Source organism: Gopherus flavomarginatus, chromosome 20, assembly GCF_025201925.1.
Source record: "Gopherus flavomarginatus isolate rGopFla2 chromosome 20, rGopFla2.mat.asm, whole genome shotgun sequence".
Lineage (NCBI taxonomy): Eukaryota > Metazoa > Chordata > Testudines > Testudinidae > Gopherus > Gopherus flavomarginatus.
Window position 1 is genome coordinate 16,143,226 of NC_066636.1, and position 13,258 is coordinate 16,156,483.

The 13,258-nt window shown below is 49.6% G+C and overlaps 1 protein-coding gene across 4 annotated transcripts in view; it reads left to right on the forward strand.

Annotated features, from left to right (window-relative positions):
• The first annotated feature begins 365 nt into the window (after window positions 1-365).
• Window positions 366-13,258, forward strand: part of DCAF8 (DDB1 and CUL4 associated factor 8) — a 46,670-nt gene continuing 33,777 nt past the window's right edge. For 2 of the 4 annotated variants that reach the window (XM_050929850.1, XM_050929852.1), the window contains exons 1-2: window positions 366-481; window positions 1,900-1,970. The gene's annotated coding sequence lies outside the window, so the exon portion shown is untranslated. The remainder of the gene's footprint in view (window positions 482-1,899; window positions 1,971-13,258) is intronic. The other 2 variants (XM_050929851.1, XM_050929853.1) reach the window with 1 other exon arrangement.

Sequence of the window (13,258 nt, forward strand, 5' to 3'; positions counted from 1 at the left end):
GGGCACAGCTGAGGGAGTCTCCCAAGGCAAGTGGAGGGGCAATCCCGCCCTGGCCCCCCGGGGGGGCTGTCATATCCCGGAGCAGGGCTCCCAGGGGCAGGCTGCACTGGCAACCTGGGGCTGAGAGGGGGGCGGGGGGCCTTGCAATGACCCACCAGGCTGATGTGACTGTGCAGCCAATGGGGGGGGTCACGGGACCCTACAGCAGCACAGGGGTCTAATGGGGGAGGGGACCCTATGACGCGGGCAGACCCTTCCCTAGCACGAGGGCCTGGGCCCCACCCCCTGGGCCGCGACCCTACAATAACAATCCCCGGGCACTGAGGGAAGCGGGTGTCGCGAAGCCGCCGCTGCCGTAAAGCGTGGGCGGAGCCGCAAAGCGTCCCCGGCGGAGGGAGGCGGCGCAGTAAGATGGCGGCTGGGCAGCAGCCCGGGGAAGGAGGATCTCGGCCTGAGCGGGCCCGGGGCCGCTGAGAGTAGGGTCCGTCCGCGTCCCCCGGAGCCTCGGCCCGAGCGGGCCCGGGTCCCTCGGCCCGGCCCGGCCCCCTCCCTCCCGGGACAGATCCCGACCCGGCCCCCTCCCGGGACAGGCCCCGGCCCCGCTCCCCTCCCCCTCCCGGGACAGGCCCCGGCCCCGGCCCCGCTCCCCTCCCCCTCCCGGGACAGGCCCCGGCCCCGGCCCCGCTCCCCTCCCCCTCCCGGGACAGGCCCCGGCCCCGCTCTGCTCCCCTCCCCCTCCCGGGACAGGCCCCGCTCCCCTCCCCCAACCCTCAGCCCGGCCCCAGCCCCGCTCCCCTCCCCCTCCCCCTCCCGGGACAGATCCCGACCCGGCCCCTTCCCGGGACAGGCCCCGCTCCCAACCCTCAGCCCGGCCCCGCTCCCCTTCCCTCCCCTCCCCCTCTCGGGACAGGCCCCGGCCCCGCTCCCCTCCCCCAACCCTGGGACAGGCCCCGGCCCCGCTCCCCTCCCCCAACCCTGGGACAGGCCCCGGCCCCGCTCCCCTCCCCCAACCCTGGGACAGGCCCCGGCCCCGCTCCCCTCCCCTTCCCTTCCCGGGACAGGCCCCGGCCCCGCTCCCCTCCCCCAACCCTCAGCCAGGCCCTGACCCCGCTCCGCTCCCCCTCCCGGGACAGATCCCGACCCGGCCCCTTCCCGGGACAGGCCCTGCTCCTGTAGGCTGAACCCGCTTCTCCCTCAGCCAGGACCCGGCCCCGCTCCGCTCCCCTTCCCGGGACAGATCCCAGCCCCGCTCCGCTCCCCTCCGCTCCCCTAGCCCGAACCTGCTCCACTCCCGGCCTGGCCCTGGCCCCGCTCCCTCCCCTTCTGCCCGGGACACGCCCCACTCCCCTCCCTCCGCCTCCCTCTCTCGTACAGGCCCCGGCCCCGCTGGGAGGGTCCCAGGCCTCCCTTACCCCCTGTTCGGGCCCCTCCTCTGTGCTTAGGGGGTTGCTCCTGGACCTTCCATGCTCTGGCTCAGGTGCCTCCTGACCCAAGCTGCACCTGGCTCCCTCCCGGCTACCTGATGATTCGGCCCTGCAGAGAGCAGCTAACCCTGGCTGTTCCTCCAGCTTTAGCTTTAACGGTGTCGTGTGGGCATGTGTGGGAAACTCGTGAGCTGTATTTAGGGGGCAGGGAGCAGGTGTCTTTTCTGGGGTTCACCCAGAGTGACCATCTCGGGCCCTTTATGTGGGCCCTCGACGACACACACACTAGGCTGGCATGGAAAACTTTTGCTGCATTTAATCTTTAATTGAAACAAAAACATACATGTACTTGGCAGGGGGGAATGAGGTGGTTGAAGTCGGTCTGAGCTATCTTTAGTTCAGAGTAGTAGGTGCAAAAGGGTGAGATCCATTATGCATGGCACTTCTTGAATTTAAACTGTATCTTTTTTTTCAGTCTTTCAGCAAATCTACAGAGCCAGTTTCCCAGGTGCTGCTGGGTCTGTGTGGTGGATAGAAGTAGAAAAGGTGAGTGCCTCTAAAACTGTCTTGTGTTCAGCCTAATGTGGCCCAGCCTGGGGCCAGCAACTTTTCTTTTCCTTTGGTGTTTTTGTTTTGTTTGGGTTTTTTGGGGTGTTTTTTTCTTTTTTTGACAGGTGATTTAAATATTAGGGACTTGTTGTTGTTTTTTTTTTTTCTAAGGTGAGTGACTAGTTATACCTGGGCTAGTGAGCTGCTGCTCATATGCTTGAAACCATGTTCTCTAGTAGTTAAAGCAGCACATTGGGAATTGGGACTCCTGGGTTTTGTTTCCTTTTCTGCCACTGACTCTTTGTAAGAACGCAGGAATTGCCATACAGGCTTTGCCAATGGGCAGGTTAGTTTAGTATCCTGTTTCCAGCATCGCCTGTAATAGATACTTTACCCTTTAAAGGGTTTCTTGCACCTTTCTCTAATCTGGAAGAAATCACCAATGGACAGGTTATACCATAACCCCAGGAACTTGGCTTATGATCTGCGCGCATATATATAATATTCCTTATCCCATGTAATGTAACTGGATGTTCTTATTATCCATGTAAGTGTTTAATCCTATTAATAATCTTACTAAACTTTTGTTCTCAGTGATTTCTTGAGGCAATGAGTTTCACGTGTTAGTTGTGCTGTTTGATTTTTGGTTTTAAACATGTTGCCTTTTATGAGAATTGGATATGCCTGTCTTGAAATGACTCTAGAAATGGGAAATAGGATTACCTGATCTCCTTCTGTACTGTTTCTGAGTTTGTACCTCTGTTGTCTCTTATCTTCCCTAAACGAAGGAGTTGTCAATGTTAGAAAGTTGTATTGCTATAACCATACCAATATAGTTAAATAGATACAATCTCCCTCCAAATGGGCACAGTTATAGCAGTAAAGGTACTCATACCAGTATAACTGCTCTTGTATGAGAGAGGGGAGTGGCGCATACCGGTACTGTGTAACTGCATTTATTCTAGGTCTTTTACCTGAATAACTAGCTTAAAAAAAATCACATCCCTAAGTGACATAGGTGTACCTGTCTTAGAACCTCCTGAGATAAAGTGGACAGAAATGAGCACAGTAATCGAGGTGAAGCGGTCCTATTGACTTCTGAATAGGTTTATATTTCCTTTCCTGTTGTTTGTACATCAGAACACTCTAGGGTTGTTGTGGTGGTTTTATTTTTCTTTGACAGTATTGCACATTGAAGTGTCCAAAAATAGTGCCCAAGTCTCTTTCCTGAGTGCTAATTAACTAAGGCCTGGTCTGCACTTGACAGTTTGACCACTCTTGATTTTGATTAGTGGGGTGATTTTTTGTTTTTGTTTTTAACTGAAAACTGTCCATGTGAGCTCTTTTGCAGGTATAGAAGCAATGTATGCAGGTATATTTGTACCTGTATGAGAAAAAGAGTAGCCACACTGAGGCTATAGCTGCTTAGGGCTGGTCTGTGGTGGTGGTGGGGGAGGATCGAGCTAAGATATGCAACTTCAGCTACGCTAGTCACGTAGCTGAAGTGAAAGTATCTTAGTTTGATTTACCTGGCCGTCCTCATGGCGGTGAGTCTGCTGCTGCGGCTTCTCCTGCAGAGGTTGAGTATGGGCGTCGAGTCGCGGATCGATTTATCGCATCTCGTCTAGACGCGATAAATCGATCCCCAATAGATCAATTGCTACCCACTGATCCGACAGGTAGTATAAACGTTCCCGTAGCCTCCTACTGTTGATGCAGTATGCAGTGAGTGAAGGAGGCATTACGCTGGTGTAGGAACACCACCTCCCATTAGCTGGGCTGACAGGAACACTCTCTGTTGGCATAGCTTTCATAGACTGGGGCTTTTGTCAGCGTTGCTCTGTCACTATGGTATACCGTCCCTCTGCCCCCCCCTCGCCTGCTGTGCTGCCTGACCTAGCTATGCCGGTGTAAGTTTTAAGTGTAGACCAGGTGTGGGATAAAGCACCTTTTATATTGTGATAACTGTGCTCTCACTAGGGTGTTGAACTGCTTTGACTATACTGGTACAGCTAAAGGGGTACAGGTCTTGTGTGTAGACAACCCATAAGGTGTGTGACTAACTCAAGGATTGTTCTTTCCAGTGTACGCTACCTTGTGTCTGACACTGATTTTCATTGGCCATTTTGCTGCCTGGTTGTGTGATGTCAGGCAAATCATATCTTCTCTTCTTCTGCCAAATGGAGTCAAATGCGGTGGGGGTGAACCTGAATGTGAAGGGTTCTGAGTGTCTCTGACAAATGGCGGAGGGGGATCTCTCTCTTGCCGTTCAGCAACGTTTGTGAAGCTAGTTGTGTCAAAGCCTCATTGAGTTGAATTGAGTTCCTTGGATATGGCATGTCAAATAATATTATTAATTGACAAGGCCGTTCCATTGTGCTTCAGAACTAGCCTGTGTGCAGTAATTTAAAGGTTCCTGTTTGTGGTAGCTTTGAGGTGCTTTATCTCTAAAAGGAAACCCTTAATTTAATGGGTTATCTCCCCCTTCCCCCCTTACGATTTTAAAGGAAAAGAGTAGCCAAGATCTGATTTGTGTGCTCCCAAGAGAGGGTGAATCTGGAAATTAAAGCGTGTGTGTGTGTGTGTGTGTGTGTGTGTGTCCTGAGTAAAACACACACACTGCCAGTTTAAAAAAGAATCATACAGTTTTCTCCATTTAATTGGGATGCACTTAATTGGGAAATCTGCATATTTGGTATGATCTTCAGGACCTGTTAGCCCCATAGCTTCCCTAGTATAGAGAGAGCCTTCCTAAAAACATGCCCACTGTTGGTACCACTGGTTCTGCTCTCTTGATATTAACTGCATTCAAGGCCCTAAGAGAGGCAGACTTCTGGTGTTTCTAACACCATCTTGGTTAGATCTGCTCGTATGATATGCTGTTAAAAATGCTGGCAGTCTGTCTACAGGAGAACCTGGTCCTGCACAGAGCACCAGGCAAGAGGACATCTGGGCTCATGCAGTTCTCTCTGCAGGATCATGTCTTAAGGCTTCCAGTGTTGCTAACATTTGGAGATCTTTAGCAAATGTTCCTATTGTAAATAGGATATTACAGTGAATGGCAAAGACTGATGACTAATCAGTACAGGATTGGCATAACCTTTGCTTACCAGTGAGCTCATTTAGCTAGTGCCGCTTAGGTAAGTGGTCTTTACCCGGGTTTTCCATGGGTATGACTTTCTCTTGAACCTCTGGTTGGTTAATATGGAATATGCCAAATAAAGGTCATGTGTGTTTGGGAGGGGTCAGGGAAAGGAGGAGATTTGCAGCATGGTAGCACATAGGGTCCCCAGTCGTAGATCAGGGTCCCATTGTGCTAGGTGCTGGACAAACACATCAAAAAGGCTTTTTCTACCTTGAAGCGCTGACAAGCTTAAGTAATGCGTTTAACTGATGTGTCTCAGCACAATAACTCATCTCCAGACCCTTCAGGCTTTTGAGAAAGTCTTGTCACTTAACTGAGATAAGACTTCACTGGGAAGGCTCCACTAAGAGAAATCTTCTGTAGTTGAGAAACAGAGTCCCCTTGAGTTTATTGAATTGCTTCTTGTGTGTCAGAGGCAACATTTGTTTAGTGGAAGAGGCCCCAAGCTAGTAGTCAGAGGATTTTGTTTCTACTCCCAGTTCTGCCACTGACTTGCTCTGACACTGGGCAAGTCACTTCCCCTCTCTGCGTCTCTGGTTCCCCGTCTTACAGATGGTCATGATGATACTCGCCCGTCTCTGCAACACACTGACATCTCTGGCTGGAAGGTGCCATGGAGTGCTCTGTTCTTAAAACTGAAAGGATTTCCTCAGCAGCTAAATGTGCTGTCTCCTCTGGGTAGGCAGTGAAACTAAAGTAAACAGCATCCATAGAAGTATTAAGTCTGGTCAATTTCACTGTCAGGTTCTCATGCACCAGGACACTGTAAATCCCCCATCACTCTAAGGCAAGGCTTAAGAGCAATCGAAATATTTTCATTTAAATTAAAATCATGTAAATATCAATTATGTCCCCATCCCTCTTATTCTTGAATTATTTTTGTAATACTGAGGGGTGGTGGTGTTTGGAAAGAGAATGAACAGTAGCTGTCTGGCTGGAATGCCATTAGCCAGTGCTGGCCGGCCTCAGAGCTATACCCTAGAAAGGAGTGGTGGTGGAGGGGGCAGCTATGGCAGAAAAGCAGAGAGCTGGCCAGGGGTAGGGGTTTCCTGTGGTTTTCATACTACGTAATTGGGCTTCACATATTGCACACATCTGAAATGTAACTGAGTGCTCAACAGTAGAAGGTGCCTTTTGGAAGGTGGGGGCCCGGGGCTAGCTGCAGCTATCTACTGAGAGTCCAGAGTGCTGCCTTTTTTGATGTACTCCTAGAGTGGCGTGTTGCGATGAAAGGGTTATTGGGCTGTGTAAGATCTTCATCAAGGTACGTTTTGGGCCTCAACCACCTGACAGCCTCCCTGGCTCTTAAAGGAGTCAGGTTGCCATGCTCCAGTACTTGGGAGAAAATCCTGCTTAAATATAGGAACCTCAAATGAACAAATACAAGGCGGTGAGAGTGTACAAGAGATCCAGAGTATGCAGATACAAAGGATTGTGTTCACAGCAGGGATCTGTCTGCAAAGACACATGGGGTTTTTGCTGTCTGGTAAAGCAGACTGAAATCAGGATGACCCTGAAGGTGGGGAGTCTTCAGTAGACCAGAGAAATGCCTGACATTTTTCATACTGCTGCCGTATCTCCACAGCCATTGTGCCTGTGCTGCTTAGTCCAAATGTGGCTGCGATACTGTATGTTCTGGCAAAGCTGGTCCATTAGTGTGTTTATAGCTACAGATCCATTATAATAATGGATTGTTCAGTAACTAAGGAGCTATAAATATCAATTCAACACTCTTAATATGGGCTGGTGTGCAGTATTTTAATCATGTTATTGGACTTTATATTGCGTACCACTGAAGTGGAATTGAGTGTTTGCCCCCACCTTGCAAATGACGATTATCAGGGCTAATTGGCTTTCTACTGATGAACACTACTAGATTGTAGACTTCTGAAGCATGCAAGTATGTCTGATATAAAACAGAACGCACACGAACTTGCACGCAATGTTGTTTGATTGGAGCTAGGAATCTGTCTTCTGGAAAGAGCTTGCAAAGTGCCTTGCATCCTGTTGGCTTCTCAGTTTTAAAAATATCGGGTAGATGTTGTTCATAGCAGTACTGGGGCCTTGGCCTCACAACTTCCATTCTAGTTAATGGCGATTGTGGCTAATGCCCCCTCACTACTTCAAAAATCTCAACCATCACCTTTAGATGAGGTGATCTCAAGGTGCTTAAGCTCCACTCAAGGAACTAGGCGTCATCCCTGTTTGACATCTGGGGCGCTCAAGGCACAGGGCTAGGAGGTGACTGCAGCAAAGTTGGGAATAGAATCCGGTTCTCAACTCCCAGTCTTGTGCCTTAAGCACAAGACTAACTTTCCTCTCCACTATCCATTTATTAGCATTGGGTAACATGGAAACCCCTCTTTCAGTGGGCATAGCAGTATTCCATCTGCAGGGGGTAAGTGCAGGATGTGGGGAATCCTCAAGTGTAAGTTTAAGGTGAATCCATAAACACTTGGCCTAGATCTCCTAGAAGCTGTCCGATGGTAATGGCTGGCTCACTCCTGAAATGCCCTCAATTCCAGCCCAGCTCCCAGCTCGAGACTCCTGTCCATCTTTAACAAGCAATAGGTTAAAGGAGGAAGGACAATCTCATGGTTGAAGCACAAGCGCTAGATGTTCCATGCTCTGGGTCTGATACTGACTTTGGGCCATTCCCTTCAGTTCTCTTCTCCGCTTGTGTACAATGGGGCTAATATGCCCCACACAGGACAGTTGGGGGGCTAAATTCAGTGACCCTTTTAGAGTGCGTACACATCCTTGGGTGGCAGGTAGGGGAGGGTGATTGTTCTTTCACCGAGGGGCTGGTGTGGGAGGGCTGTCTAAAACTTTCCCATGTGTTGCAGCATCATGTGCGTTGTTACCTGCCTCTACTTACTGTTCCTTCAGCATCAGAGAGCTGCAAGGGGTGGTACAGTAATGTCTTCCTGCACATTGTGGCTTGACCCTTGGCCTCCTTGCACTGGGAGGCTTGCTGGCTTTGACTATAGTGATCTAGGTATTGTGCTGGGCAGTGCCCCTGGCATTGCTGCCTGGTAGTGGAATCTAGTGTGTGGCGATATATGGAGTACTGGAGCCTGTTGGGGAGATGGCGTCTCTCCAGCTTAACATGAAGAGGATCTTGTCTGTAACTAAAATGTAGGTGGTTCAGGTTTAATTGAGGATCCTGGTGTCTGTACACGGGAGCCCAGAGGGTAAGCTCTGTCGGGCAGGAGTTGCATCTCTCTTTGGTTGTAGGACACCAATGATTTGATGCTCTAGACACTACTGGAATGCAAATATATAGCAGAGCTACAGAGACAGCGTGCTTAGCTGTGGCAGGTCAGGGAGCAAGTGAGGGTTTTGCCTTAATGACAATTTCCCCCACTTAATTTCTGGTCTAGCCATGTAACGTGCAGGATCCCAAGCTGTTAGAAATGTGTGTGCTGGAGTAAGAGCAGACCAGGAGTTACTTTCCCTTCTTGTTCCATGACTAGAGAACGAGACTTGTTTGGGATGCTGGGCCCCAAGTGCCTGCTTGCTCCTTCCTGTCAAGCTGATTTTTAGAGTGTTGCGTTGGTGGGTTTCCTAGTGTCCAGCTGATACTCAGCTGGAAGGATCGTGCTGTGTTGCAGGGAACTAGAGGGCTTTGCGCGCTGTTGTGGAGGGATATCTTCAAGTCTTTGATGAAGGCACTGGGGACACCAGTCCTTGGGCATTTGAAAGCTAGTGTAATTATCACCTCCAGATGTTTAGTTTTGAGTAGCCTAATGTTTCGGTTCTCCCCCACTCTCTCTAAAGATTGAAGACTAAAGAGTTCCTTAGACCTATACTTTACTCCTGGCCTTTGCCATTGGCCAAGTGAGGCCTCTTGTGTGTAAGGAGCTGTTGCCATTGTTCCAGTGAGACCTGAGTTGATGGATAACAAAGATCCCATGACGCTTTTGTCCACAGTCAAGATATTATCCCAGACTCATGTCCAGTTTCGTCACTTAAATCTTTCTAATCCCAATGTGCCATTTAAACACCAGCGCCAGTAATTATATTCTCCCTGCAGTTTCAAGTGACTGTCTGCCTCCTTCCCTCAAGCTGTTGGTCAGTGTTGCAGTAGATTAGTAAACAGCTGCCATGTTTTGCCCCAGAGGTGGTTGCATTCCATTAGGTAGGGAAGTGATGCTTCTGTGATTTCTTTCTACCCTGGAGGCTTGTTTTTTCTGGATACCAATTAACTCAGGGAGTTAACACTTTTGTAAAGGCTAGTCTGGACACTCCCAAACATTTGTTCCAGAATACATGGTTGTCTGCCCTAAGCCAGTGGTTCTCAGCCTGTGGTCCGCAGATCCTTTAGAGTCCACGGAGACTCTGAGGGATCTGCAGAAGCTTGTCGTTACCACAGAACAGTGATTTTCAGCCTGTGGTCTGCGGACTGATATTTCCAATGGGGTCTGCACCCACATTGGAAAATTTTTAGGGGGTCTGCAGATGGAAAAAAGGGTAAGAGCCACTGCCCTAAGCTGATCCCTGTGGGAGAACTACAAACGCTGATGTCTGGGGAATGTCCAGGCTAGCCTCTACAAATGTTAGCTACCCTGTGTTAGTAATAAAAAGTCTCATGTAGATACACTCTGGATGATAGAGGCTATTAAATAGGACTAATGGAGAAAACTGGGTTAAAATACCCACCTCCCTCCCAGCTTGTTTTTACTCTGTGCTGCTGCTCTTTTGTGTATGGAGAGTTTATAACTTCTTCTTGCCCTCTTCGGGAGAGCCCCATGAGGATTAGGGCAGGTCTACACTTAAAATGCAGCTGTAGCACCTAAGTGAAGATGCTTCTAGCCTGGCAGGAGAGCTTCTCCTGTCAGCATAGTGAATCCACCTCTCCGAAAGGCAGTAGCTGTGTTGATGAGAGAGAGTGCTGTATTGACAGGAGAACATCTACATGTGGGGGTTAGGTCAATATAACTTACATTGCTCAGGGGGTGTGAAATCCACACCTGTGAGTGATGTAGTTATACTGATATAGGTCTGTAGTGTAGACCTGGCCTTAGTCCTTGGCTGTCTGTTCCTCTGACTCCACCAGTGCTCTCCCTGACTCTGGCTGTAACTGCTTTGTTAGGTCAGGGATCCTGGTTGTCCTCTATCACCTGAGCAGCTTTCCTCCTCTATCACCCTTCTCTTCATATGGTCACTGGAGCAGGGCCAGGACTTGTCGCCACCTTCACTGTGTGTCTGCAGAACTACGCTTCAGAGCAGTCTGACTGTTTCCCTTTCCTGGGAAAAGGAGCTGGAATGCTGCACCTTCCCACTTCTCCATAGGACTCGTTTGAGGGTGGATTGGCTAGAACAGTGGGAGCATGTAGATCTGGGGCCTTTGGGAACCAGATGGAGAGTCACAGTGCAAAGGTTCTGCAGTGTTTGGAATGTGATAGTTGATCGGAGAAGGTGGGAGTAAGAGCTCCATAGGGTAATAAAGAAGGGGTTGTGCCTCCAGCCAGGGGCAACTGGGGTAGGAGACCCCAGGAGAAACCATGAATCCTGTGAACTGAGGAAAAGCAGGGTTGAGGAGTCCAGGCTGGGCTAGTGCTGTGAGCTTGCAACTCTAATGGCCTACTTTAAGAAGTATGGTTCCAAAAAGGGGTCTTGCGTCAGCCCCATGAAACTAGGGAGAGGCAGCCCCGTGGCAGATCCCCTGCCCATTGCCTCAGCACAGATTTGTCCGAGCCACCAGCTTGCATATGTGAGGGGAGGGATTGTTCTCTGGTAGTTGGAACATAGTCAGGCATCAGGAGGACTCCTGGGATATATTCTCAGCTCTGCCATCTGAGTGTTGTGGCCTTGAGAGTGACGCCGTTTCTTTATGGATGGGCATGCGGCAGCTCAGGTGTGAGTGATGAACGCTCTTTGTAAATCACTTTGAGGGCCTTGAGTGGAAGGGGCTCTACGTGGCCCAGCTGCAACTAACAGAGCTTTGAGTAAAACTTGATTGGTCACCTGGAAGTGACAGATCATACCAGGTAGTGGGGCTAAAAAGTGCTGATGCCACATGTGGTGGCAAGAACCATGCGATAAACTATATCGACAATGCACCTTCAACCATTTCACCTGCCTGTTTGCCCGTCCTCACTGACCCAAGCCACTGGTGGGCATCATTCAGTCCTAAACCTTGACTCTGTCTCTGATCCTGTATTTCATGAACAGTTATATCTACGAATGGCCACTTCCTCTTCCTTCCAATGGTGTAAGGCATTGATTTATGCCCTTTTCAGGCTGGACTGAACACTGTTACACTGCATAGTAAGAAGCCTTTTTTAGAAGCTATTAAAACCAGCCTGGCTCTCTTCTCCCACTAATGCCTCTGGAGCTGGACTCGTGGTCCAAAGGAATCTCTCTGGCTTTACAGAGGGATGTGAAAATGTGCGCTAGTAAAAACTTCCTATGGAATGTGTGGCTTAAATAGAATACATAGTGGCATGGGTCTAGAGGTCTGACACTCGTTTGGGGTGACCTACGTAACTCCGTTGTGTCCATCTCAATGTCTGTAGAGAAAACCTTTACTCACTTCTCTTGTAGTACACCTTTGTGTGGAATGAAGTAGCTGCCATCACAAAATCTTTAAGGCATCCCTTAAAGCCATCCCTTTCGGCAGGCTCCATCAGAAGTGTGTCCCTGCCAATGAGCTACTTTCTGGAATAACTTGAAGTAAAGTCCCTTGTAGACCTGAGAAGACTTTAATCAGCGCTCTGTTTATAAGATGTGCTTAATATGTAGATGGGAAGGATGGACATCTTGTTCACAACATGGGAGGAAAAATCACAGCCCAAACCTACCGTTACCCCCATAAGCCAGTGTTCCCCAACCTTTTAGTCTGGCGGGCGCTAGATGAAGGACCATGGGGGTGGTTGAGCATCTGCTGAAATGCTGCCGAAATTTGGCGGCATTTTGGCAGATGCTCGACCGCCGGCCAGGATGTGGGCACATTTAGATGCCCCTGTGGGCGCCATGATGTCTGCAGGCACCGCATTGGGGACCCCTGCCATAAGCAAAAGACCTCTCCTCACCCCTTTGCCATGCCAAAAGATGCAGCAAGCCCTGGCTTTGTCAGACCTGTGGGGAAGGTAGAGTCACATTCAGTGCCCTCCACTGGCACTGCCCTGCCACAAGCCCCCAGAGAGTGCCCCATGCTTTAAGCAGCTCACAACTAGTACAGCAGCACAGAGAAGGAGCCACATAACTTGGGCAGTTAGGGTTCATGCCAGGTGCCCAGGGATCAATTGGCCCAGAATAGGCTACGGATTGCTTCCAAGGAGGACAGCCAAGGAATACCCTAGTGAAGGGATTTGGTAGAACTGGCAAAAGATCTTTAGTTGCCCCTCTCGAGGATTGCAGACTAGGCCCTCTTCTGCAAAACTCCTAGTCTGCTTTCCTACTTGATCTTTGAGTGCTACTGTTTAATCTCCTTTATTATTATTATTGAGTGGTGTATTCAGCCCTGTACACCCAGACCCTGCCTCAAGGAGTTCCTAGTCTAAGTACATTGTAATCTCATTGTCAGGTTAAACTGTGTATGAATCAGATAGCTAATAGCCCATTTTAGACAGGCTGACACACAGTCTCTGTAGCTGGAGAGAATCCAGCCTGCCTTAAATACTAATCAGTTTAGAGAGCCCTTATTTTGAACTCCTTCAGCTACCTAAATGTAGAAGAGGGGCGAACGGATACAATCTGTTTTCATCTTCACAGCGGCTGAGTTAATACTGCCAGAGGAAGAGGAGTTGGAGAGGCGAGAGGGAGCAATCTCTCCTCATCAGAAGTTCCTTGCTAGGCAACTGAGTGTTTTTCTTAGCTAGGTTTATAATTGGAGCAGATACAAAATAGAACGAAGTATAAGGTACCCTGCTGCAGCAGCTCCTGTGGGACTAGGCCTGTCTCACCACAGGTACTGGGTCACAGCACTGCCCAAATTTGGCCCAGCTGCCTCTCCATTGTCTTGCCAAAATTGAGCTGTGGTATGGCCAGGTTGCAATGACCTCTACCCTTATCTGTCCCCTTCTCAGTGTGGATAAAACAAAATAACGTGAAATTCCCGAAAAATAAAATAGAATTTCACAGAACTTTGATTATAATCCTCTGGGGGTTGAGGGTGAGAGAGGCAGTCAGGGAG